The sequence below is a fragment of the Lissotriton helveticus genome, chromosome 9, assembly GCF_964261635.1.
Source record: "Lissotriton helveticus chromosome 9, aLisHel1.1, whole genome shotgun sequence".
Lineage (NCBI taxonomy): Eukaryota > Metazoa > Chordata > Amphibia > Caudata > Salamandridae > Lissotriton > Lissotriton helveticus.
The window spans coordinates 330,995,085-331,022,345 of NC_136070.1; the positions used below are offsets into that span (position 1 = coordinate 330,995,085).

Sequence of the window (27,261 nt, forward strand, 5' to 3'; positions counted from 1 at the left end):
TAACTATTAGCAAAGCAAAAACGCCCTTTCTACGGAAAGCAAAACTACCACAGCTACTGTTACTACCATCAGTTCTGTAACATATAAATATGATACAATACATATGTGGGCTTGCTTAAAAAATGCAAAAGTCCGCCCATCGCAATTGCGCGGACAGACCTGCATTGCGTGTCTCACCGAGCAGTTGGATGTTGTCGCAGTTTCGCGTCACCGCGTCCCGGATCTCATTTTGCGGCGGAGGCGGAGGGCTTTTTCAGGTCACGGTGGACGACGACAACAGCCTGTTCGCTTTCATGAACTTCATGCAGTTAGTAATGTCCCGTCGCCCCGCACGCTGCACACTTCCGGAAAAGCACGACGGATCCCCGGGACGGTCTCCTTGGTGATACTGCGAGTTCTTAGAAAAAAAAAGTCCAGAGAGCGGCAGCACGAAGCTTGAACAAGTCCCGACTTATCAGGAACTCTGCAGCTTGGCGGATTCCTGCACCTCTGGGCGCTGGAGGGTGTTGGCAGAGGGCTGCTTTGAAACAGTGTCACATGTCCTCGCCATAACCAGTCTGACAAGCGGCGTGCACCTGACAGCCATTGGTGGGAGCGGCGGGAGCTTCCTGCCATGCGGCCTGCCCACACCCAGCCCCGGCTCCTCTTCCCAATGACACCCGGTGATGTCAGTTTGGCCCCGGGACTTTCGCTTTGCCTGAGTGAAAACAGATAAAGGCGCTGCACTGCGGTGCCCGGGCTGCCGCGTGAACCGCGGCCAGGACAGGGCTTGGCGAGCTGTTTGTGCGTGAAGACACTTGCGTAACATTTTTGTCGGGTTCCTGAAACTAATGCGAATGAAGTCTCGACTTTGTTTTCTTTACTGCACCATACTCAATGGACACTTATGCAACTTCACTGAAAGGAGACTTCAGTTAAGGAGCATGACGTTTCTTTACTAAACAGACGTGCCGCCCAATTGTACATAAACAACAGGCGTGCATAGTAATTGTTTCCTAAAAACAATATCTCCAAATTCTCATTAACTCCGCTATGCATTGCTCAGCACAGTCAAGTGATACCATCACGAATTATAGGGGCAGAAAGTGCTAAATAAGTGCTGCTACAATACAGCATACCTCTGATAACAGCACTGATGACATCACACCTCAGTAGAACGGCGGTGCAAGGATGGTGGTGGCAGAATATCAATAGCAAAAATATCCTCTGACATATGTGGCCAAAATATGGTTTGCAAAATTATTACTTAACAATTTATAAAGCGCCTGGTTACGCCATCGGTGTGTCCCCGCGATGGCGCCAACTCTCAGTAAAGTTGGCAGGAAACTATTTAAGAAGAGTGTCCAGAAACATAAGGCAGCAGTCAAAGATCACTGTACTAGTTTGAAGGTGGAAACAGCCATGTCTTTAATCTCTTGCGAAAAGTGTTTTTGCAAGATTCAGTTCTTAGTCCCACTGGCAGAATATTCCAAATCTTGGCTGAGAGATATCCGAAGGAGCGAGCTCCCATCCTAATCTTCTATATTCCAGGCACAGTGACCAGTGCAATGCCTTAAGATCTTAGATTACGTACCGGTTTGTAAGCAGTTATCATAGACTGGAGATATCATGGTCCTTTTTTCCACAGAATTCTGTGACAATAACACAGGGCCTTGAACGTGATCCTCTTCTCCACAGGCAACCAATGCAGGGTTGCCAGGGCCCTCGCGGCTCTTTTAGGCGGTTCAAAACTAGGCATGCTACCGCATTTTGGATCGACTGGAGCTTGTTCAGGTTCTTTCTTAGATGTTCCCAGATAGGGGATATTACCATAGTCCATCTGGGAGGTGACCAAGACATGTACAATTGTCTTCCTAGCAGTGATGGGTAAAAGGTCAAAGAGTTTCCTTAGGACTTTAAGAGTCCCGAAACATTTCCCTGCCATCTTCCGGATTTGACTTTCAAACGTTAGTTTAGAATCAAGCCAGATCCCAAGATTCTTTACTTCCGCTTTCGATGCAGGTATTTGCCCAAATGTCTAGGGCCACCATGCTGAAGTCCATATCGAGGGGGCCTTTCCTAATATCAGCACCTCCGTTTTGTTACCATTGAGTTTCAAAAAGTGGTTGGACATCCATGTGGCTAGCTCCTCTAACCATAGAGAGAATTGATCAACTGTGCGCGCCGGATTCTGAGATAAGGTGACACTTAATTGTCTATCATCGGTGTATGATACAGTAGTCACATTGTGTCCTTCAACTAATTCTGCAAGAGGACCCATGACTCTCTATTGAGTGTAGATATTTTATTATTATTTCCAAGGATACAATGTTTTTGAAAACAGTATTTAGGACTCAATATTTTTGTCTCACAATATTTAGGCTACCATATTCTAGTACCATACTGCAAGGATTATTGGGGCCACAAGCAAAAAATGCATTATGACACCCCCACACCCAGGGATGTGTTTGCAGCTCCCTCCTAGAATACCGTACCATTTGGTGACATTAATCGATATAGCGGCCCTAACAACACTACCCTAGCTGTGCTTACACTCATTTGCCCATTATGTCTCTTGGTGCCTTGTAAGTTGTCTGCCTCACTTACTATTGCAGGGTATTAGGAGGTAGTCTTGTCAAGAGCAATGTCTTCTAAAGAGACAGTGGGGGGAAATTATTGAGAGTAAATGGGTGGATGAGTGGGTATTTCAAAGGGTGAGCTAGCATATGATTAAGTAAGTTGACAAGCGAATTAGTGAATACCTTAAGTGGTTAAGAGTGTAAGCAAATGAATGGATAGACCACTGAACTACTGAAAGTGGATAAAAGAGTGGATGAGTTGTTACAGTATGTCGGCAGGCAAGTAAGTGACTGAGTGGGTGGGTGGTTGTGGGACTAGACTGACTTTCTTACCAATAACATTCTAATGAACAATTCCCATTTTGATTGCATATTTGTAAAAAAATATATATATACATTAATAGCATTCATCTGCAGTGCCTATGAACCTAACACAAAATAGTCAAATAATGTAATTGCTATTTTTAATGCTTAGTAAAAGAATAACAGATCATATTCATTATAGCCAATTTTTCACGGCATGTGATAGAAAAATGCGTAGCTCCATTATGTGTTTTGCGAGGTTCTATACTGGTAAAATATTCATTTGCAGCATTTTTGCCATGTGACCAGGTTTGCAGACTGCATTAATTTGTATGTTAGATCTACCAAAAATAGTCACTATTTCCAAATAACAGAAGTACATGCAATGAAGATAGACTAGCAGTCCCACAATATAAAGGTTGATGAAAAGAAACCAAATGACCATCTAAGAACTCTCTTTCTTTGGGAAGAAATGCCCTCACCCACTAATTGTGGCCCTCATCATCTGGCAAACATAAGGAGATGATGGATGGAGTGTTGACATTTTTCAGACACTCAACCACAGTCACAGATCTGGGTTGAATCCATCATCATTCTTTAGCTAACTTCGCCACCTCGGTTCAGACCCAGCTATATGCAAATCAGTCTTGACCCTGTGCCTCAAGGGAACAATCTACCCGAACTGCCAAGCCAGGTCTTCCCTGAACCGGAACAAAGCATCCTGGAAACGGTTTCGGTGTAACACCCCTCATCAGCTAGGCTAGCTTGAATCCAGTGCCAAAGTGAGCAAGGGACCCACGTCTGGGCATACCCTGCCAACTTACGACAAACAAAGCAAATCATCTGGCTGCAATTACACTCCCTGTGTAGTCATCAGCAGGGGTTGAGCACAGGGATTTTGTTGATTATCAACTGTTAAAGAGGAGTTACATTTTTGCGGTTATCAATAGGTTAAAACAACCTTAAGGGTACCCACTCAGTTCTGATACTTTATTCCTGGGTCCCCCATATAGGATAAAAAAAAACTATGTTTGCCGTTCTATAGGATTAACTTATGCCCAACCATCACTTCAAATATTGACAACATGTTTCGGCCAATCTTTATATTCTACTATGGGTCGGTGGCCTTCGTCAGGACTGTATGATCCCCTGTCTAATCACAGTCACTTTTGATCAGTCAGTCATACTGTCAGTTAGAAACACAGAGTGTTCAACATACACCATGCAAATTCTTTACTTTGGGTATGTGCACTATGACAAATTAGCTTTTCTTCATTGGTTTGGTTAGTAAATCCAAACTCGGGGTTGAAGCGTCGCCCTGAAGCACACATTGGTCAAGAGCCCTGACGCTGCCTGCATTACCTCTTCAGAATTCACATTGAGAAACGTTCCTTCGTCATAGTGCACATACCCAAAGTAAGGTACCTACTTTCACTTTCCCATTACATACCAATCCTAGTCCCACAATCCATTCCACTCCTGTAGCCAGAGGCTGCAGTAAAAACAATCAGTAATATTTAGTTCTTTAAAACTCCAGATAAAACAAAGCAACGTAACATCACTGCCCCTAGTTGTACCCACACTCTCCCAATGGATGATTCAAATTTGAAGCATCAGACTTAACAGAGCAGAATGTGCATGGGCATTTAGGCAGCACAAGACATAAGAAATATTTTAAGTGCTACACTGTCTCTATTCCTGAGATTCATACAGTTTTGCACCAAATGGGTAGCATTTACATTTCCTCTTCCCAGTCACATAATCCACTCTGTTGATTCAGCAGCAGGCTTTGGAAACTCTGGCATGGGCCCTGCTTGGCCAATGAGGTAGTATTGACTACTGGCAACAAAGTCCATGTGGCAGACGTTCATGTTCTCACTGAAGCGGTGAGTCTAACGACAACAGATGATTACGTTTTTAGCCCTGTTAGTGAAGCAGAAATCCTCTGAGCACAAGCTCCACACTACAAAGAGCAATGCGGTGAACATTCCAGAGATTTTTTATTTGTGTTGTTGTGGGTAAGGGAAAAGGGAAAGCAGTCGCTTTGTCGTCGTCCTCAGTGTCTTTGGCATTCCGAGATAAGGATGAAAAGCCACTCTGGCCTTCAGCATGTGGCGCTCTCACTTCAAGTTGGAATTTGATTCACACAGTAGACTGCTGGCATAGGCCATTACTGGCTGTCATAAAAAAAGGAAATCAGCTAAAGTATAAAATCAGAATAATTCTAAAGAATCGTTTTAACCTGATAAAAACAGTTTAAAGACGATTTCTGAACTATTTCTGGGCCCTTGCTGCAAATTCGACAGGCACTACAAAACCAATTCTAAAGGTAAACATGTCCAGAGGAAAATTGGACGGAGGCCCTGGTCTCCCCGCTTGGGGCGGCCATCGCAATGAGTCTTCGACTGATCCAGTTTAAATACCTCCATACAGGGCAGGACTGGCCATAGCGGGCACCGGGCAATCCCACAGGGTGTGGGCTGGTTTTGGGCCCCTGGGGGCCTTTTTTTTGTTACAGGGCCGTTTTTGCAGCATAGCTGCAAAATCGGCCCTGTACCAAAATCAGCTGAAAACCGGCCCCGTCTAAGAGCTCAGCGGCACCTCCAACCCCCCCGAGTAGGGAGGGGGAGGCCGGCCGAGCACTTTCCCAGGGCCGGTTGTGGTTCCCAGTCCGGCCCTGCCTCCCTAGGGTGTATTATACCAGAGTCAGGCTGGGCAGGGCGGGCGTGGTGGCTTCCCCAGTGTGTCTTCATTGTGCGCATGATGAGGGAACCTTGCTCCATAATGTATGGCACTGTTCCGCGCTGGCGCGGTTCTGGAGAGGGGTTCTATCCTGCCTTTCAGAAGTTCTGTGATGGAATCTTCCCTGCTCGCCCAAGTGTGTTCTCCTGCATGTCATGGAAGGTATCAGGGGCAATGTTTACAAATGCTCTTAGGTTTTACTCTAGCCAAACGAACGAGACATTGCCAGGGCCTGGAAGGCAACAGTGGTGCCCTCCGTCTCGGCATAGAAGAATGGCCTAGACTTCTGTATGGGATGGGAGGCTCCCATTTTTGTGGCGAGGGGGTGTCCTCGTAAACACTACAAAATGTTGAAGTGCTGAGCGGACTATTGTGGCTTAGAATTAGAACCAGCACCTACCCAGTGCTCAGACCGGCCTTCATTTCTTCCCTCTTCTCTGGGGTGTCTCTCGTACACATGTGGTGGGATGGAAGCTTACTGGACACGGCACATGGCGAGCATAGGCTTGTGGCTTTGACTATATATGTTGCTTCCGTATGGTCGACAGTGCAATAGTGGTGGGGTGTTGTATGTTTTTTTTTTCTTCTTGCTTTGATTCAACTGTAATGCCCTTTCATTTCTCCTCTGTATATGAGAAAACTGTCAAAGTCACAATGATGTATATTGATGCAATGGAAGCCTCTGAGTTTCAGAGCTCTGCCCTTTACGTGTTTTTCGACAAATAAATATGTTTAAAAAAAAAGGTAAACATGTCCAAGTACACCAATAAATGGGTTGCAAAAGAGGGGGTACAATAATACCACATAACCAGGCTCAGTCTAGAGAAAAGGAACTACATTGCCTCTTCATACAATACTTAAACCTTTCAAACATCTTCAAATCGTTTCTTATATCAACATTTTAGTACCTCTACTTTTACAGTATTAACCTCAAGTCTTGGCTCGAGAATCATGCAAAAATTAAAATAACCTTCATTCTGCAGGATAAAATTAAGAGGACACTGACGATGATTGGAAGTGATGGGCCATTCCTATGATCTATTTTTAGAGCCACTAACTTGAAGAGCTTTTGCTATTTCTGAAGAAATACAAGTGATCTTCCTCCATTTAAGGTCTCCGTGCCTGTACTCTGTGCACCAGCTATGCAGCCCTTGAAGGTTGATGGGAACCAATGTGTGTTCACTAGAATCGCTTCAATGGACTTTCAGTGGAAGGGTGTCCAGGCGGTGTTCTGGGTGTACCTAATTTTCACCACCCGGTGTGAACAAACACCTTGAATGTAGGATGATGATTTACTTGCCTTTTCTTCTAGTATATTTGCTTTGCAGGTGGAGCTCTCTCTTAAAGTGCTAACCTCAGCAAAAAAGTGTCAGTCAAAGCAAACATAGCTCTCAAAGCAACTCTCCCCTGCTGGATGCCATGATGTCTCCCAGACACACTTATAAGAACAGGCTGAGAGATATCAAATCTCCTCACAAGGCAGGTTCCTTTCCTCCTAAGTGACCACTAAATATCCATCGTTGATCTCCAAAGAACAGGTTCGCGCCTACAGATATTCCATAGCAATGCAGAATATAAAGCACATGGCAATCAATCACCTAGTGATGATCAAGGCCTTGCTTACCTGCCATTTTCACAAACAATGCTCTTGTGGATCTTTGGGCTTCCCTTACGTTTTAGAGGAATAGCACTTCTGAGGTGTAGGACTACGGACTTTATTCGCATGACAAACATGTTCTGAGCTAATAAAATCAAATTCATAGAGAAGATCAAGAAAGTATTCGGTGCAAAGGCAAAAGGTAAAATGCAATGTTTCAGAGAGAGGAGGCTCTAGGGTAATTCAGCAAATGAAATTCTGATCAAACGAGACAACTCAGAAAATCTGAAAACTTTAAAGGGGTTCTCAAGACTCAGAAGATTGTCTAACATATAGTGATAACAAACCAGAAAAACCCAGGGGTCTAATAAATCTCTACCAGTCTAACTAGAGTGTAACCGTCGTTGTCATGAGCCAATATCTACAATAACAGAATTGCATAATGAAAAAAGACCCTTATGAGTGGTTGGATTCCCATGATGGGAATCTGTTATTGTAGATATTGGCTCATGACCACGACGGTTACACTCTAGTTAGACTGGTAGAGATTTATTAGACCCCTGGGTTTTTCTGGTTTGTTATTATGTTGTTGTTGTGGACTGAACCCCCAGGTAGGTCTTTAACCCCTTGAATGCTCATGACGAGCTGAGCTCGTCATGAGCCACGGCGCTCCGGTGCTCATGACGAGCTCAGCTCGTCATGAGCCGTGGAACGCTCGCATGCGGGGATAATTCCCCTGCTGTGCTGAGCGTTCCACGGGAACGGGTGTGGCCGTGAGGAGCTGAGCTCGTCATGAGCACAGGAGCGCCGTGCCTCATGACGAGCTCAGCTCGTCATGAGCATGTGAGCGCTGTGCGCGCCCCCTCCCCCCCAGCACAGCGGGGGAATATCCACCGCAGCGAAGGGGTTAATTCCCTAGGACCCCAATTTCTCAGTTTGTTAATTAACATATAGTGATCACATCATCCAACAAGCATTGGCATAGCCAATAGGTCTTGCCTTTGGGACCTTATACGTTTTTAGCCATGCAGCACTTAATCCTCGGTGCTACAACATCTACTGGTCTTTAGCACATAAGCTTTGACACTAATAAGCACATTATAGCACTGCAATGAGAAGTCCTTAGTTAAAGTGTTATTTTTGTACAACTGGTAGTCTGAATATGTGATTGATTGAATGATGCTTGTGAAATGTGTAATGTTATTGTTGGAACACCTTCCTTAATCTTTATTAATGGATCCACTGAACACCACTCAAAACCGAGCCCAGTGGGACTCCGGTCAGAAAAGGCTTCGGAGCAGATCAAACGTTGGCCAGGGTTTGTGTTCGATTCTGTAATGCAGCCTTACCGAGAAGATGGAGGGACACAGCTCACACAGTGCACCATCACAAGACACCACAGGCGTGGAAAGGTTACATTAGTTTACCATCAACGTGTAAGCAGTAAATGCATCTTGGTACAACAAATACCTAAATCATTTATAATGAACAACCCGCACCAGCTTTCGTACCGTAAAGAACACATTTATGACAGGCACTGAAGGTGTTTGAGCAAATCGATTTGTGCAAACATGTACAAGTGCGCCAAATACAGGGAGAAAGATCTAAATAACATCGATCTGCAGTTTGAAGACGAAAGAGGAATACGTGGGTCTCATCATTTTATGCAGATAGTGTCACTCGCTACTGTAGAAATGCCACACGGATATTTCCTTTAAATTCCAACACAAGGGTGTGCACTGGTGTTTTGCAACCAGCCCATCATGCAGGTTTCTGAGACAGGCCCAGGCTAAAACCACGCCATTCCTTTTCACAAGATTGCACAATTTGGGTGAATTAAAAGAAAGTGAATGCTTTCTAATTATACATTTACACATAATTCAATGCACAGAGGGCTGGTTTAGGGGGCAGGGGAAGGTGACTATACCGGAATGGGGGGCAAACTGCCATCATTTAGGAATCGGGCTGTACAAGTCTTCCCGGGGGAGGGGGTGCTGGAAATGTTCTCCACTAAAACATCAATTGAAAACTCTACAAAGGAAATTGGTGTCTGCCGTACTGGGCAAAGTAAATCGGAAGGGAAAAATATCTGAGCAATGTAATTTTAAAAAACATAGGCAAATTTGTAACAAGCATTTGCAATGCAATAGGTCTCGCAACTGCGAGTTTTGGAGCTATTGTTATTGTAAATGGTATTGTAAATGACAATGCCTTGGCTGGTGTCGAGCACCGGAAACTACTGCCTCAAATTAAGCACTGGGTGGGGCTCTCCTGGGTCTATGTTAGACATCCTTCGCTGAGGAGTTTGACATTCTGAAGTTATGGGGGGGGGGGCAGCAGAGCCTGTGAGCCCCGATAAAATGCAGGGAGTATTATTGCCCCAGGGTGCACCTTGTGGGGGCAGCTACTGAGTGTTCCTGAATGGAGAGACCAGCTGATGTATCAGGAGAGGATGTGCCAGGAGGCGGGAGCTGTACCTCAAGCAATGGAAGCCAACCCCCTTCCAGATTCTTCTAGCCCAGGGAGGCAGGGCTGGGAGACTAGGAAGAGCACTCTAAGCTCGCTCCCCCACTTGGTGATGAGGTGTCAGAACACATCGTGACTTGAGAAGTCTGGGTGTAGTACATCCCACTGGCAGTTTGTTACTGACTTATTCCTAGACATTTAAACTCACATTTAACCCTGAAGTAAAAGACACCCTGCATTGGAGAGTTTCAGTGAGGAGCAGTTGGCAAAGTGGTGACACTTGATAATAAAAAAGTCCCTTGTAAAGCAATAAGCAAATATAATGCACCAACTTGACACTTGTACGGTGTTCCAACAGCGCACATGTAACACCTTAAGCACATTTTATGAATGTGATATATCGCCCTTATAAATCATCTGTGCTTCAGGAGTCATTATACATACATAAGGATGAAAACTGCCACCAGAACACACATCACTCACTCGCACAGTTATCTACAAGCATCAGACATCTACCAGCATCAGACATCAACAAGCATCAGGCATCAGCCACCAGGCATCAGACATCCACAAGCATCAGGCACCAGACATCCACAAGCATCAGACATCCACAAGTATCAGGCATCAGACATCAGACATCCACAAGCATCAGACATCAGACATCCACAAGCATCAGACATCCACAAGCATCAGGCATCAGACATCCACAAGCATCAGGCTTCAGACATCAGGCATCAGACATCCACAAGCATCAGACATCAGGTATCAGACATCCACAAGCATGAGGCATCAGACATCCACAAGCATCAGGCATCAGCCACAAGGCATCAGACATCCACACGCATCAGGCATCAGACATCCACAAGCATCAGACATCAGGCATCAGACATCCACAAGCATCAGCCATCAGGCATCAAACATCCACAAGCATCAGACATCAGGCATCAGACATACACAAGCATCAGACATCAAGCATCAGACATCAGGCATCAAACATCCACAAGCATCAGGTATCAGACATCAGACATCCACATGCATCAGCATCAGGCATCAGATATCCACAAGCATCAAACATCCACAAGCATCAGGCATCAGACATCCATAACCATCAGGCGTCGGACATCAGGCATCCACAGGCATCAGACATCCACAGACATCAGGCATCAGACATCCACAAGCATCAGGCATCAGACATCCACAGGCATCAGGCATCAGACATTAGGCATCAGACATCCACAAGCATCAGACATCAGGTATCAGCCATCAAACATCAGACGTTAAGGCATCATACATCAGGCATCATACATCAGGAATCCACAAGCATCAAGCATCAGACATCCACAGACATCAGACATCAGACATCACACATTCACAATCATCAGGCATCAGACATCCACAAGCATCAGGCATCAGACATCCACAAGCATCAGGCATCAGCCATCAGGCATCAGACGTCCACAAGCATCAGGCATCAGACATCCAGAAGCATCAGGCATCAGACATCAGGCATCCACAAACATCAGGCATCAGACAACAGACATCAGAGCTCCACAGCATTAGGCATCAGGCATCAGACATCCACAAGCACCAGCCATCAGACATTCACAAGCATCAGACATCAGGAATCAGATATCTACAAGCATCAGACATCAATCATCATACATCAGGCATCAGACATCCACAAACACCAGGCATTAGACATCAGACCCCCACAAGCATCAGGCATCAGACATCAGGCATCAGACACCCACAAGCATCAGACAGAAGCTGAGTAGATGGCACATTCCGTGAGTTTGAAAGACAAACTGAGGGGGAGGAGCCCTGGAACATCAACACTGACTACTCTAAATAAATATGGAGGTGAGACGATCTTTATTTCAGAAATACAGGTAAGGGGCAGGAAATAAAGAGGCGGAAGTTCGGCAAGCACTTGTATAATTACTCCGCTCTCCGCATAAAATGACAGGTCTATAGGCGTTATTCTACACCTAAATAGCGCTCATTAGATCGACCTGGTAAAGATAAAGAGCGAGGCCAGTACTGCAGGTATGCAACAGGTCAGTGCAAGGTTCCCGAAGTAATTCTTTAAAAATACATGCACTCAGACGTCGCCTAGGTAGACTACTACAGAAGGCAGCTAGATGGTTCAAATAAGTTTAGCTGGGGCCGTCTCTCTTTCTGAATTCTAGTTTTTCATCCCAATTTGAGAGGTTCTATAGGTCGAGAATAATGTAAGTGAAATGGGTAATTGACTGTCTAAGGAGCCAGCCAAGCTCAGACACAAATGAGCCTGCAGGTTTGGGGTTGCCGAGTAGAGACAAAATGTCCTTGCATTCGCGTTTAAGAAAGTTGTAATTCTATAAAAGACACACAGATGAGGAGTATGCTTTTGTCTAACCAAGGTACAGTAAAAACGACTACATCCAGAATATTAAAAATTACTACACACAGAGTATTGACGTTTCAAATATGTGATCCAATATGCAAGTCCCGTCACTTCCTGCCCATGAAATGCTGACACAACGTTAACATCTCCTCTCTTTGCTGCGAGGTGAAGTTAACAATTTCCCACTTAATCCACTTGTATACCATTACAGGAGAAATAAACTGAAATATATAATCACTGTCATTTAGTTCACACTCGTTATGGAACTTCACAATCCACAATGATGTGTAGGTAACACTATACCAATTTAACCATAGTAAGTTCAACACAATTCACTAACTTCACATTATTCTGCTCAATATGGGCATTAGCCAGGTCACTCTTATGCCTACTGGACTCCCAGATCCGCATGACACTGGCACTGTCCACCGCTGCTCGTGCCAATACTAACGTTTATTAGACGCCCGGGCTCTGCACTCTTACCTGCTGGATTGCTTGCCGCTGGTCCCAGAACAGGCTGCAAGGTGGGGTGGAGGGCACCCTTCCTCGTGGTCCTCTGAGATGCTGGGAACGGTGGGTAGTATTCATGGCTTACTCCCATTGGGCATCAGAGTATAGAAGAGACAGGCAGCCACCCCTAGAGCCACGAAGAAAGGCCGCCAGCAGAAGTGTCGACGACACCCCCAAACCTGCTGCCAGAACATGTCCTCCCCACAGATCTTTCCACTTTGATAGAAACCAGCCTAACCTGCTCACTGCCCTCAAAGTGTACTCTGCCGGCAGACGCTGGGGCGAAGAGCCCTGCCAGGGTGAGTGGGTGGGGGAAGACCTGCACTCCTGTGCCCCCTGCGCCTCCGCTCTCCGTGCCTGCTTCACAGCTGTGGTGAAGAATGTTCTTATCTGCTTGTTAAAATAAACAAGCAGATAAGAAAAGTTCTTTACCACAGCCGTAAAGCAGGCCATCATATCCGTAGCGGCTGTCCGAAAAGCGGACAGGGTGGCACCCAAATACACTCCTTTCCATTGGGAAGCCAGCGTTTACCATAAACGCTGACGCTACCCAATGGAAAGGAGGGGTGGGGCGTTGAGTCCCCTTTTTCCTAACAAAATCTCTCGCAGAGGCCGGGCAGCTTCGCTGCCACACCTACGCCTCTGCGAGACCTAAAAAGGAAACACAGTCACCTTTGGCCATTTGCATGCTTTCATTATTGAAAGACATACGCAAAGGCCAATACGATATGTGGGAGGAGTCAGACCCACACAAAGAAGTTTAAAGTGCTCACCAGAAGCCTAGGCTCTACTTAAAAATGGTAAACTGGATAAAAAATATAAAATGTGAACACATCATTCCATATCTGAATACACATTGCTTCTTGGATGGACTTCCACCTAAAAAAAGGTGCATTTCCCCACCAACCACCTATCTACTCTCCAATACAATGGAAATCTCACATTCTCACACAGACTACATAGAGCCCGGTGTGTGTGTGTATGCCTTCTACATGATTTTGCATCTCAACCTGATGGCCTACATGACTTTCAGCCCTTACACCATGAAGGGCGTGTCTTTTGAACAAACCATTTGTAATGCAATTAGTCAGCAGCGCCTTTTCGAATCCGCTTGCCGTTTCATGTACTTCTTTCCGTAACCTAGGACTCATATCTACTAAACATATCTCAACATGGAGGCCGTATTCGTTCACGCCCACCTGCAGTCATGCATATTACTCCTCACTCCGGAAGTGAGATGCCTAAAACTTCTCAGGCTTTCTGTCACTCACATTTTCGGATTTCTGTTGGAATGCTTCCTGACTTCTCCACTGACCGCGTCGGACTACTTTTGAATGACCACAACAGGTATCGTCTCCCATCCTTGTTACGTGCATGTCCACTCTTAAGATATTAACCAACTCACATAACAACTGTCCTTTCCATCCTTTTAGATTCATTGCACTGTACTGATGTTGGCGCCCTACAAGGCCCTAGTTGGCTATGTGACTGTCCTGCCAAAATACTCAACACGAAGAAGGGGAAAGGGGCGTTCCTGTTTAGACTCTACTACCCCTGGCCCCCAAATTAATACAAATGTTCACACAAATAGGGGTGTGTAGAGTACACAATAGACACAACTAAGACAAATTTCTCAGTTTGGAAAAACTGCCCTCACTCACATACCGAAGTATGTGACATGCTTCATCATAGGGCCTGCTACAAACGCCCTGGTGTAGCCGCATCCAGGGCGGAGCATAAGGGAGGGGGAAAAAATAATAAATTCCACACTACTAGACGTACAACAAAATAATTTTCGACAAAAATAACAAGTAACACAGAATGAGGTGAAAAGCTGTGCAAAACACCCTGTGGCTGAAAATGATAGTGCGACAAAAATGTGCAGTACAAGGAAGTGATTAAAACTGATTAAGGGTGCCAATAGAAAAGAATTACTTTATTCACCATAGTTTGGTACCCCTACCAGGATTAAAAGTAAGAAAAGGATGGGAGATGTCTTATAGAGAAAGTGAGGTTCCTCAAGACTTTCCTCCTACCACTGCTGAAGTCAACATGTTTCGACCGCTGGATATGTGCCTCAAAAGGTCACTCTGGTCTTCATCAGGACTGTCGCAATCAGCGCCAATGTTGGCCCTCCCAAAATTCGGTTAGTGTACCCTCGGAGAGCCGTGACACCGCGGTGTCACGGCTCACAGGCGGATAGGACAGGGCTAGCCCTCAGAACGATTGTGTTCTCGGGAGACCCTCCTGTCGGACACCAGTTCGGGTTTATGCAATTCATAAAGTCGTGAATGTTCTCCCGCACTATTGGGATCAGCCTCCACTTGTGATTTATAAGATTGGGAAGAGTACGGATCGAGGAGACATACTCCTTTCCGAGGGTCCACTAACCGAAACAGTGGCGCTGATTGCGACAGTCCTGATGAAGGCCGGAGTGACCTTTTGAGGCACATATCCAGCGGTCGAAACATGTTGACTTCAGCAGTGGTAGGAGGGAAGTCTTGAGGAACCTCACTTTCTCTATAAGACATCTCCCATCGTTTTTTTACTTTTAATCCTGGTAGGGGTACCAAACTATGGTGAATAAAGTAATTCTTTTCTATTGGCACCCTTAATCAGTTTTAATCACTTCCTTGTACTGCACATTTTTGTCACACTATCCACTTTCATCTTTATTTCGGCCAATTTGACCATCAAAGATATACAGTAAAACACAAAAAATGCAATGTAAAACCATCAAGGGTATGCAGTAAAACACATATAATACAATAGTAAACCTTTCCACCATAAAAGATAAGTACTTCTTAAGTAAAAGCAGATAAAAGGCCATACATTAAAATACATATTCTTGTAGTTAGGGGGTCAACTGCGACTTTAAAATACGGGTGCGGGTATGCCAGACATTTGTAAGGAATTTGGCTAGTGCAAACACCGTTGGTCCCGAAACATCAGTTTTTAAAATTCTATACATCGGGAGGTATTCCCTACAACCAGAATTTCTAATAAGGGGTAAAAGCCAATATTTCCTAGCGGCCTTGTAAGTTGGACAAAACAAGACCACGTGTAGATCGCTTTCCTCAGCACAGGTACATGCCGGGCATTGCTTGGTAGAGGGCGGTGTAGACCAGGAGCTGGTATATGACCGCAGAGGCAATGTGCCATATCTCCATTGGAGAAATAGCTTCCTGGCCAGCACGGGAGTCATCCCATCCAGGTCCCTCTCCAGCCTGTAAGAATCCTTGCATTGTGTAAATACAGATGTTAATGACCCCTTGCGCTGGCAATCTAAGACCATAGCCTGTTTCTGTTCATAATAAGCATTGGCCAAGACTCTTCGTGGGATCCTAAGTGACGCATTAGCTGGATCGGACCATAGATCTGGGAACCCCATTCTCACGCAGGACTTTTTTATATTTTTTATCCAGGGAATCTGTAGGGCTTTGGGGTGGGTTAGAAACTCCCTCAGTTCTGCCCTGTAGGGAAAAAGTTCCGCACTGCTCCATAACCTTCGCCAGAAGGCTATGGGTCTGAGGCCCAGTTCGTCTGCTATGGGTCTCAGGCCCAAGTCCATCCCCAAAGGGAGGAGCGGTGTACTAGACGGGAGTGCAGCTATCGGTCTAATAAATTTGTTCTCAGTTATAGACAAATTGTGGGCAGGTGTATGAACCCACAATTCCGCCCCATATGTGGTGGCACCCCTAGCCTGTGCCTTGTAGATCTGGATGACCGGCCCCAGTGGTCGATATGTTGAACTTTTCATCATCCGTAGGATGCCACCTGTGGTCTGCACTAATTTGAGGTTAGCCCTAGTCTGGTGTGGACCCCAGGACATGGTTTCATTCAGCGTTACACCCAGATATTCAAAGGTGGAGACTCTCTCTAAACGTGATGATCCTAGCAAGGTGTTCGGGCGTGATCTTTGGGTTGGGTTCAAGACCATGAACTTAGTTTTTACAGCATTGATCTCTAACCCCCTTTCCGTGCAGAAAGCCACAAAAGAATCAAGGATCCTCTGTATCCCCATGGGGGTTTTGGACAGCAGCAGGGTATCATCTGCAAACATAATTGCAGGTACCTTGCTGCCGTTCAGTTTGGGAGCATCGGTGTATTCGATGCCATTGAAATGGGCGATTAGCCCGTTGATAAAGAGGCAGAACAGGGTTGGTGCCAGTACACAACCCTGCCTCACCCCTCTGTCAACGGGGAATCTGTCCGTTAGTTCCCCAAACTTCCCACACCTAACCCGGGCATAGTTGTTTTGATGCAGTCTCTCTAAAATTGCCAAAATGTCCGGGGGGACCCCCATCTCGGCCAGAACACTCCAGAGTTTCCCTCTAGGTACCAGGTCGAAGGCGGCCCGCAAGTCCACAAAAATAGTGTACAAGCTGCCGCCTTCGAATATCGCCGTCCTCCAATAAATAATGTTCAAACGAAAAACCTGGTCCACTGTGGACACTCCCTTCCTGAAACCCGCCTGATATGGACTAAGGGCGTCAGTTTCCTCTGCCCAGTCCTGGAGGCGATTCAACAGTATCCTACCAAAAAGCTTCTGGGGCACGTCAATTAGGCTGATTGGTCTGTAGTTGGCTGGGAGCAGAGGTGAGCCCTTCTTGAATATAGGAACCACCTCTGCCCCCAGCCAAGTACTCGGGATTTGCATGCCATGCAGGACTGCATTAAATACAGTAGCAAGGTAGGGGGCCCACACATCGGGCTCCTGCTTGAACAGGTCCCCAGGGAGACCGTCCAATCCTGGCGCCTTTCCCGAAGCCAGCCCTGCAATTGCTGCCTTGACCTCCCCTACTGTGATCAAGTCCCCGCCATACTCAGCCAGTCCATTACCTATTGCAATCGTGGTTTCTCCCAGCTCTGAACTATAAAGTGACTGGAAATGTGCCTGCCCCACCCCTGCTGCAATATTTGGCTCTATTGCCGAGTGGAGGCTCCCCGATCCCCCACTTACTACTCGCCAAAACTTTCGGTAGTCTCTAGTTGCGAGGGAGCTAGTAAGCTCCTCCCATTGACCCTCCTCCCATTCAGTTTTAGCATGGGCAACTAACTTTTTATATGCCCGTCTGCTTTCACGTAGCTTCTCTCCGCCTATTCCCTCCTTGATGCTTATGAGGAGTTCTCCCTTTGCCTTCCTGCAGGCCGGATTATACCAAGAGGATTTGTGTTGTTGCCCCCTCCTAAAATTCTGTACCTTACTAAAGAGCTCACATGCCGCTCCCTTTATGAGGTCCTCATGGGCCTGATATAATTTGTTATGGCAATCTATGTTCCCCAAATTATTAGCCAAATCTCCCACTTTTTCCAAAATTGGAATTAATCCTGAGTATAGCCTCGGGAGTTTCACTTGGCTCGAGACTAATTTTTCCCACCTGATTCTTCTCCTGTTATTAGCCAGTAGAAGTTCAGGTTTGTTCTCCTCCTTAGATGTAATAGGGGCTTCCATACCAGGGTGGATAAAATCTAGTTCTAGGGCATTGTGGTCACTATCTAGTCTTTCGGTAACCCTGAAGTCCAGAATAGATGACCAATTCGCTAGCTGTACAAGGGCGTAGTCCAAGCGGGACTCTCTTCCCACTCTATTATACGTGGGTTTGCTTGGTATATCAGACTTAATACGCCCATTGCAAGCTCTGATTCCATGCTTTAAGGTTAGGGCAGTAATCTGGAGTGCTATGGGTGTCCAGGCCTTCGGGGAAGGTGCTACTACAGAGGGTACTGACCACCTAAGCTCTTCTTCCATGGAAGATCCCTCTAGAAGACCAGCCAGTGGCTCAAAATGTGAATTTAGATCCCCTCCAACTACATAGGGGGTGCCCCTTGGGATTTCACATAAATAAGCTGAAAGCTCATCTATGGTGGGAGATTCTCTCGAAACTCCAACTGGCCTAGAATAGATGTTTATCAAGGCAAGTTTCGCTAGATTTGGCCAAGCCAATAGGACCACTAAAATGTCATCCGATGGCACCTGTAGGCGTGAAGCCTGGCACCCAAGGTGGGATGCCACCCAAGTTGTAAGTCCACCTGAGGGGCGGCCCTTACCCTCCCACCTGGCCGGGATAGAAAATGACAGGTAGCCCTGCTGAATATATTCTTCCCTTGCCCAGGTCTCCTGGAACATACAAACATCCCCAGTCTCGATATAGGTGACCCAGTCTTGTGTGTCCAGCTTATTAGCTAGGCCGGCCACATTCCACCAGATTAGCCTCAGATGCGCCGGAGCAACAGTGGAGGGGGTTACAATAGTGGAAATAAGAGGAGAACTGCTACCAGATGTAACACCAGGACCATTGTCAGGAGTAGATGGATTTGGATCAAATGGTTCACAGAAACCGTTGTCAGAATTCACAGGGTTTAAATCAGGGGCTGAAGACAGTCAGTCAACCCCATCCAATCCATTGAGACAAGTAAATCGATTATAGTCATAGAAGGGTGTCTCCGGAGGTCGATAAACCGGTCGTGCAGCATACCCCCGATGTCTAGATCTCCGTTCAACCCTCGACCAATTGCCTTGTGATAGATCATGAAGCATACGAGTAGGAGGAAAGAAAAAAGACACTGACAAAGTCTGTATGGTAGAATCAGGAGATCTGTTTGACCCAGCACATATGTGTAATACTGTCCTAGGATCTCGGAAGGACACCATGATACAATCCCCTATTATTGATTTTCTAGTATTCCCCAGCCAAGGTACCCTTCTCACCATGATAATTTCGTTGTTGAGATGGGCCGGGAGGGGTCTGTTCCAGTTCAACCATTTGATGATTCTTGTTTTGAGTGAGTGAAAGTTCTCACCTTCACCCACTTCAAGAGGGGGAGCGCCCGCCAAAACCACCATAAGGCTATTAGCCTCGGGCGGCAAGTCGGGTCTCCGTGGTCTGGGAGCAGGCTTCTCAGGGAATAGGGGGACAATACTATCATTAGGTATATCCCCAGGGGTTATGCCAGGGGGTATGCCAGGGGGAACTAGGCCTACTGATTGTAGAGATGGAATATTAAATTTACTACATGGTAATGGGGCTAGGTTGGCCATGAGTGGCTGCGGGGGGGGGACATCAGCTGTTACCGTAGAAGGTCCCGCATTAATTGGAAGGTTTTGGGTGTTAAGGGAAGTTTTGGTTGGGGGATTCGAATCAAGGGGTCTGCTCTGTTTATTAGCCGAGGTTTTCAGGCTGCTTATAGTTGCCTCCAAGATAGTGAGTCTGATCTCTACTTTCTTCAGGCTCTCGCTAATAGGCAGAAGCAGTGATTTAAGTAGAAATTCTATATTCCCCATAGAAGTAACAGGTGATGATATATTAGATGGGTTATCCCCTTGGACGCTAACAGAGTCAGCGATATTAGTTTTAATACCCTTAACCGGAGTAGCATTATGCACATTCAGTATTAACCTATCAGAAGTAGGAGGGGGCTTGGGTGCTTTTCCGAAGTTGGAATGGGGGATTTTGGACTTGCCCTGCCCTCCCCTCATCTTCCTTCTACGCTTATTTGGTGGTGGGCCATGCACCTCTGCCAGAACTATTTGCTTTGGCTTGGCTTTCCTTGTTTTAACTACAGGGGGCGTTTGAGTGACTAAATCAACAGCCATAATGCTGGGACTGGGGGGGGGGATGGCATCCAAGGTCTGCTCCGTGGATAAGCAAAGGTTGGAAATACTATCCTGCAGTAGTAGAGGGACGCCATCTTGGGATAGTAGATCCTGGCTAACGTTAAAGGAGCCTCCCTCTTGGGAGATAGGATAAGGGATGATTTCACTAAGAGGCCTATTTTTCATATTCTCAATAGAGCGGCGGCGCTCCGCCCTACGCTTCTCCAAAGAGGTTTCCTTATCCCCGTCACCCTGCGCCCGAGTAAAGTAATTATCTAGAGTTCCATTTTTACCTCCTCCCACCTTCGCTGGTGTTCCCTCCAGAGACGGTGATGGCATATCCAAAACCTGTGTCAATGTCCATACAGAATCAAAGGAATACAGACAGAGAGTGGGCCCAGCCCGGCCTCCTACGGCCCCGGACGGCCACAGACGGTCCCGCCCTTGTCCCGGGCTTCTCCCGGTCGCTCCCGCGCGCTCCCGCGCAGCGGGGCTAAACCATTGAACTTATATGATCTAAATGAGGGGGATGAGCCTGCAGGGAGAGCTGCCCAGGTGTAAGCAGTGAGGGCGGGCGGGCGCTCCTGGGACTCGTAGTCCTGCGCCTCCGTCTGCTCGCAGCCCTGCAAGAACGAAAGTCAATCAGCCCCTCTTGTTACAAGTAGGATTTCAGTAGCTGCCCTCACGACGCGGGACCCGCGAAGCGGGTACCGCTAGTTGCTGGTGAAGAACGGAGGGCAAGGGAGTCAATTCTGCTGCCGCCGAGAAGCTGCTGCCAAACAAACAAACCGCGAGGTAACCCACCGACAGTCCGTGTCTGCTGCCTTTTCTTGGGTCCAGTGGGGGAGGAGCCTGCAGGGAGAGCTGCCCAGGTGTAAGCAGTGAGGGCAGGCGGGCGCTCCTGGGACTCGTAGTCCTGCGCCTCCGTCTGCTCGCAGCCCTGCAAGAACGAAAGTCAATCAGCCCCTCTTGTTACAAGTAGGATTTCAGTAGCTGCCCTCACGACGCGGGACCCGCGAAGCGGGTACCGCTAGTTGCTGGTGAAGAACGGAGGGCAAGGGAGTCAATTCTGCTGCCGCCGAGAAGCTGCTGCCAAACAAACAAACCCCGAGGTAACCCTATCATTTTCAGCCACAGGGTGTTTTGCACAGCGTTTCACCTCATTCTGTGTTACTTGTTGTTTTTGTCAAAAATTATTTTGTTGTACGTCTAGTAGTGTGGAATTTATTATTTTTTCCCCCTCCCTTATGCTCCACCCTGGATGCGGCTACACCAGGGCGTTTTAGCAGGCCCTATGATGAAGCATGTCACATACTTCTGTATGTGAGTGAGGGCAGTTTTTCCAAACTGAGAAATTTGTCTTAGTTGTGTCTATTGTGTACTCTACACACCCCTATTTGTGTGAACAACTGTCCTGCCAAACACAGGTACCTTAATTGCTTACTTGACAGCCTGACTCATATGCAGGAACCTTTTCCTTTTTTGCTTACCTGTGATACTTACTTTTTTCCATTTGGGCAATTCCTACGGTAGAGATGCCCCTGGTTCTATACCTATCGGTAAGACATTGAGAGCCCTTCACTAAGCATGATCTATTCCCCTACCCGGTCCTGCGAGTTGTGGACATTGATGCCCAATCGTTTGTTTTCTACCCTCTGGCACTCCAACACTTTCAGGTCAGGCACTTGTCAGTAACAGGCCCTTTTACACTGTGTACTAACTATATGTACCTTCTACATCTGAGAATGTTACTATTTCACATTGTGTTCCTCTGTACCCATTTCCCTCTCACATATGGGTTGGGGCGCGGATAGGTTTGTCATTGCATATCAATACATCTACCTAATTTATTTACATATGTTTTCCCCTGACATTGACATGGATCCTCCTAATGTTTAACCAACTTCTGGAAATCCGTATGTAGATCTTCTTATTTCTCTGATAATTGCATTAAATATACTTCTGCCTGGATGTACATTTGGATTGCACAGTGCATGAAATCGTTCTATCACATGAATTTATCTCATCTGATGTGAAAACCTGGGACACAACCATGATGAATGTAAAGGTATGTTAAATTGTGGCTTGCTAATATTTGCACACCTGTATATACATATGCTTTATATGTGGCTGTCTACTCTTATATGAAATAGTGTGGGGCAACCATACATGCGTTTCTACATGTAAAATTACACTGCATATCATGATTTAGGTTTGCAATCTGCACTTTTTTCCTTTATCTATTTGTCATCTCTTGCCTATATACCTTTTGTGCTTTATTGATTTTTTTTCACTTTTCCATTTCTTTCCTCTTTCGATATGGTCGCTCTATGACCATATACTTGGGGTAATCCTGAGTATCTATGACTTCCCGACAAAATGATGATGAATATTTTATTGATGGTACTTCACGCTTTCACTATCTGCCCAGTCCTGCACACCAAGAAGGGAGTGAAACACGTGTTGGCTGTTTTTGGGGAGCTTGGGATTCCTACTACAAGAATTTCATTAAATTAAGGACACAAGCAAGCAAAATAAAAAAAACTTGAGGCACTAATTCAGGACTGCGGATTCCTTTAATTAAATGGAACGCAAATATTTTTTTTATAATAATTCAGCTCTGTCCTTGTCTCTTCTTATGAATCACGGTCCAACAGGTTAGGGGTTTCCCATTTGCAGAGGACATCTGAATGCATTGATTATAGCCCTTACTCAAGGACGGGCAACTCCTGGAACCTCTACCCCTCCCAGCCACGGCTCGTGCAGGGCGTTACACCGGGCGGTGAGGTCAGGCAGAGGAGGGGCAGGGTGGGGGGGTTGTAAAATGCGGGATATGGACGATGTCAGGTAAGTACACCAAAAAATTAATAAAACGAATTTCGTTACCCGCGCTGCATCGCCAAATGTGATGCAGCGCGCGCAACGAAATTCTTTTTTTTTTTTCCGGTACTTACTTGACATAGTCTATATCCCGCATTTTACAACCCCCCACCCTGCCCCTCCTCTGCCTGACGTCACCGCCCGGTGAAACGCCCTACACGAGCCGTGGCTGACCCCTCCTCTTCAAATAAAGCATTCAGGTAATTGTAGCTGTATCTCACTGCATCGCCAAATGTGATGCAGCGCGCGCAACGAAATTCGGTTTTTTTTCCCGGTACTTACTTGACATCGTTTTTATCCCGCATTTTACAACCCCCACCCTGCCCCTCCTCTGCCTGACGTCACCGCCCGGTGTAACGCCCTGCACGAGCCGTGGCTGACCCCTCCTCTTCAAATAAAGCATTCAGGGAATTGTAGCCGTATCTCACTGCAACTAAAACACACTTTTCTAACCAATCTAATAACAGTGATTCACTAAAGTAAATGTTAGGCGTGGGAAAATGGTGCTCAGTAAGATGGAACCATGGGTACCTTACCTACATAGGCCTCGATTACGAATATCTACTTTATTTGGACGGGACTGTGACATGAGTTACAGCCCCCATCAGAATACAAGGGAAACAGTTAATTCGCTAACTTAATGTCTTTTACTTGGAGACTTCTGCTGCTGAAAGCAGCTGAAATCTACAGGTGAAATTCCGGTGGGGAATGGTGACCAAAATTACTGATTGTGTCATTTTTTTTCATTTGTAAGGGGACCATCAAAGGACCACTCGTTCATGCCTCGTTAACTTCACCCAGGGAGTTACTGGTACCCCTGGATTTGGTAAGTCTTGGGACAGAGTTAACAGGTCAGTTACAGGGGCACTTGTAATGAGCCTCACAGTAAGGTGAACCAAAGATCTGGGGTTTCGAATAAGTGCAAAAAATGTGTAGAGCTGTTTGGAAGTTGACACTTTCCATCTGAAGATGTGTACAAGATACGGAAAGCTACTACAAACAGATTTACGGGTGGTTTCTCACAGCAAAGCGTTGTTATCTCACATGCCAAAAAAATCTCAAGCAATGCAGAAGGCAAGTGAAAACAATTTGGAAGGAAACTGTTATATTGGTTTAATGGGCCACTCGGAATGAGACCTTTGGTGTTAACACTTTTAACAGGATATAGTAAGTGTGCAGTTGGGTGTTAAAACACCTCATATTTTCCAGGGGCATTAGTGAAGGAGTTTTCTCAATCTGTAAAAGAAGAAAAAAGTTGCCTTGGCTAACGTACATCTGCAACACATACTTCTGTGAACTGACTGCCCTGCGCGTAATCCACAGAAAATAATACAATCTATACTACTATTATAAAGAGAGAACACAAACCTTTTGGCAAGGTAAACTCAGGAACCACAGCGCCAATCCGCACACCCAATACATTGTTGTAATCCTCAGGGTGTGCAGATGGACATGGGGTATAGAAAATAAAAAAAAACGTAAATTTAAAAATATAACTTAAAAAAAAAAGTAGTGCCCTGAAAGTAGCGCCGGCCGCGACGCTGACGGCCACGACCTAGCGCTGGCCGCAACGTACGTGATGACGAGGAGGAGCGGCGGTGAAGTGAGGAGCTCGAGGAGGAGCGGCAGCTCAGGTAAGGCTCTGGGACACGGGACGGGAGGGAGCCGGTGCGGGAGGTTGGCCCGGAACAACTGCGATAAGGCTCAGGGTCTTGGGGCAGCATTTCAGACTTGCGAGGAGGAGCGGCGGCTCAGGTAAGGCTCTGGGACACGGGACGGGAGGGAGCCGGTGCGGGAGGTTGGCCCGGAACAACTGCGGTAAGGCTCAGGGTATGGGGGCAGCATTTCAGGCTTGCGTGCACTACCGCCCCGGCCCCCGCACGCCACAACATTGTCCGTGACACAGGCAATGTCGTGGCGGGTGGGGGCCGGGGCGGGAGTGCACGCAAGCCTGAAATGCTGCCCCCAGCCCCCTTCTGCCCCAGGCAACGCTGGGGCGGGCTGCTAGTACAGTATAAAACGCACCATTTGTGCAGCGTGCAATGTTTTCTTTTGGGGACTTTATGTCAATTCCTTAAAAAGCCCAAAGTTATTTAAATCGCAGGTAGAAACCTACGATTCATAGATTTCTACATGCTCTCTCATTTTTTTGTGCAATAGGCCATGTGAAACCCCACAGACTTCGTATGATAAGATATCTTTTCGATATTCATGTGGCTGCCATCAGTTGGAAACTTACATACACGCGCCGAGCTGTCCCCATGGGGACGAGTTGAGCGCTCTATCAAGAATCAAATAACACAACATAACATTGAGAGCTATAAACCTACTCCAGGCAATTAAGGGCAGTATCAAAACTCATGTTAATTTGGCTATCGTAGTGAACAATATCATCATTATACCCTAGGACCTGGAGAAGCGAATATGTAGTAGAGTCTTTCCACTTATTGTCCGTTGGTGCAGGGCCAAGGAGCCAGGATGAAAGTGTAGAAGGTATCTAATGGGCAAAGACACAGATGATTGCAAAAAACACAGTTGATGGACAGAATGTAGAACAATGTCATACATTCACCCCAGTACAAGGATCTGGGCCTAAATCCATCGTTTTTTTGCACTCCACACCACCCTGGGTTAGACACTGGCTATATGCAAATCAGCTCTGACCTCATAGGAACAGTCCAGTCCGAACTACCAAGCCATGTCTTTCCCAGACCAGAATCAAGCATCCAAGGACCGGTTTCTGGCTATCAGCCTTCATTCAGCCTGAATAGCTTGACTCCAGTGGTGTGGAGAGCCTGGGACTCACGTCTGAGCATACCCAGCCCACTCGGGGTGAAAATTGCAAAAAACACAGTTGGACTCACGTCTGAGCCTGACCCTGTCCATCACCACCCCCTTTTTCCAAAATCGATTTTATCCACACTATGTGTGGGAGGGTATACTCAGACGTGAGTCCCTTGCTCATTGCACCATCAGGATTCAAGCAAGCCGGGCCGACGAAGGCTGTGATGCCAGAAACCGGTCCCCGGAAGCTTGTCTCCTTCCCAGTATAAGAATTGGCTTGGTAGTTTGGTTTGCCCTGTTCCCATCATGCACTGGGACAGGAACAGACTAATTTGCATATAGCCAGGTTCTGAGCTGGGATGGTGCAATGAGCTAAAAAACAGGTGATGGATTAAAACCATGATCTCTTGACTTGGTAAGAGTATTCTGCATCATTCAGAAACTCTGTCCATCACCACCCCCTTTTTCCAAAATCGATTTTATCCACACTATGTGTGGGAGGGTATACTCAGACGTGAGTCCCTTGCTCATTGCACCATCAGGATTCAAGCAAGCCGGGCCGACGAAGGCTGTGATGCCAGAAACCGGTCCCCGGAAGCTTGTCTCCTTCCCAGTATAAGAATTGGCTTGGTAGTTTGGTTTGCCCTGTTCCCATCATGCACTGGGACAGGAACAGACTAATTTGCATATAGCCAGATTCTGAGCTGGGATGGTGCAATAAGCTAAAAAACAGGTGATGGATTAAAACCATGATCTCTTGACTTGGTGAGAGTATTCTGCATCATTCAGAAACTCTGTCCATCACCACCCCCTTTTTCCAAAATCGATTTTATCCACACTATGTGTGGGAGGGTATACTCAGACGTGAGTCCCTTGCTCATTGCACCATCAGGATTCAAGCAAGCCGGGCCGACGAAGGCTGTGTTGCCAGAAACCGGTCCCCGGAAGCTTGTCTCCTTCCCAGTATAAGAATTGGCTTGGTAGTTTGGTTTGCCCTGTTCCCATCATGCACTGGGACAGGAACAGACTAATTTGCATATAGCCAGGTTCTGAGCTGGGATGGTGCAATGAGCTAAAAAACAGGTGATGGATTAAAAACATGATCTCTTGACTTGGTAAGAGTTTTCTGCATCATTCAGAAACTCTGTCCATCACCACCCCCTTTTTCCAAAATCGATTTTATCCACACTATGTGTGGGAGGGTATACTCAGACGTGAGTCCCTTGCTCATTGCACCATCAGGATTCAAGCAAGCCGGGCCGACGAAGGCTGTGATGCCAGAAACCGGTCCCCGGAAGCTTGTCTCCTTCCCAGTATAAGAATTGGCTTGGTAGTTTGGTTTGCCCTGTTCCCATCATGCACTGGGACAGGAACAGACTAATTTGCATATAGCCAGGTTCTGAGCTGGGATGGTGCAATGAGCTAAAAAACAGGTGAT

At 46.4% G+C, this 27,261-nt stretch overlaps 1 protein-coding gene across 10 annotated transcripts in view; it reads right to left on the reverse strand.

Moving 5' to 3' along the window:
- FOXN3 (forkhead box N3) overlaps positions 1-27,261 on the reverse strand; it is an 884,367-nt gene that overhangs the window by 362,503 nt on the left and 494,603 nt on the right. For 2 of the 10 annotated variants that reach the window (XM_078660031.1, XM_078660032.1), the window contains exon 1: positions 178-595. The exons of 6 other annotated variants lie outside the window; for them this stretch is intronic. The gene's annotated coding sequence lies outside the window, so the exon portion shown is untranslated. Of the gene's footprint in view, positions 1-159; positions 596-27,261 lie in introns of those variants that run through there. 2 more of the 10 variants (XM_078660033.1, XM_078660037.1) reach the window with 2 other exon arrangements.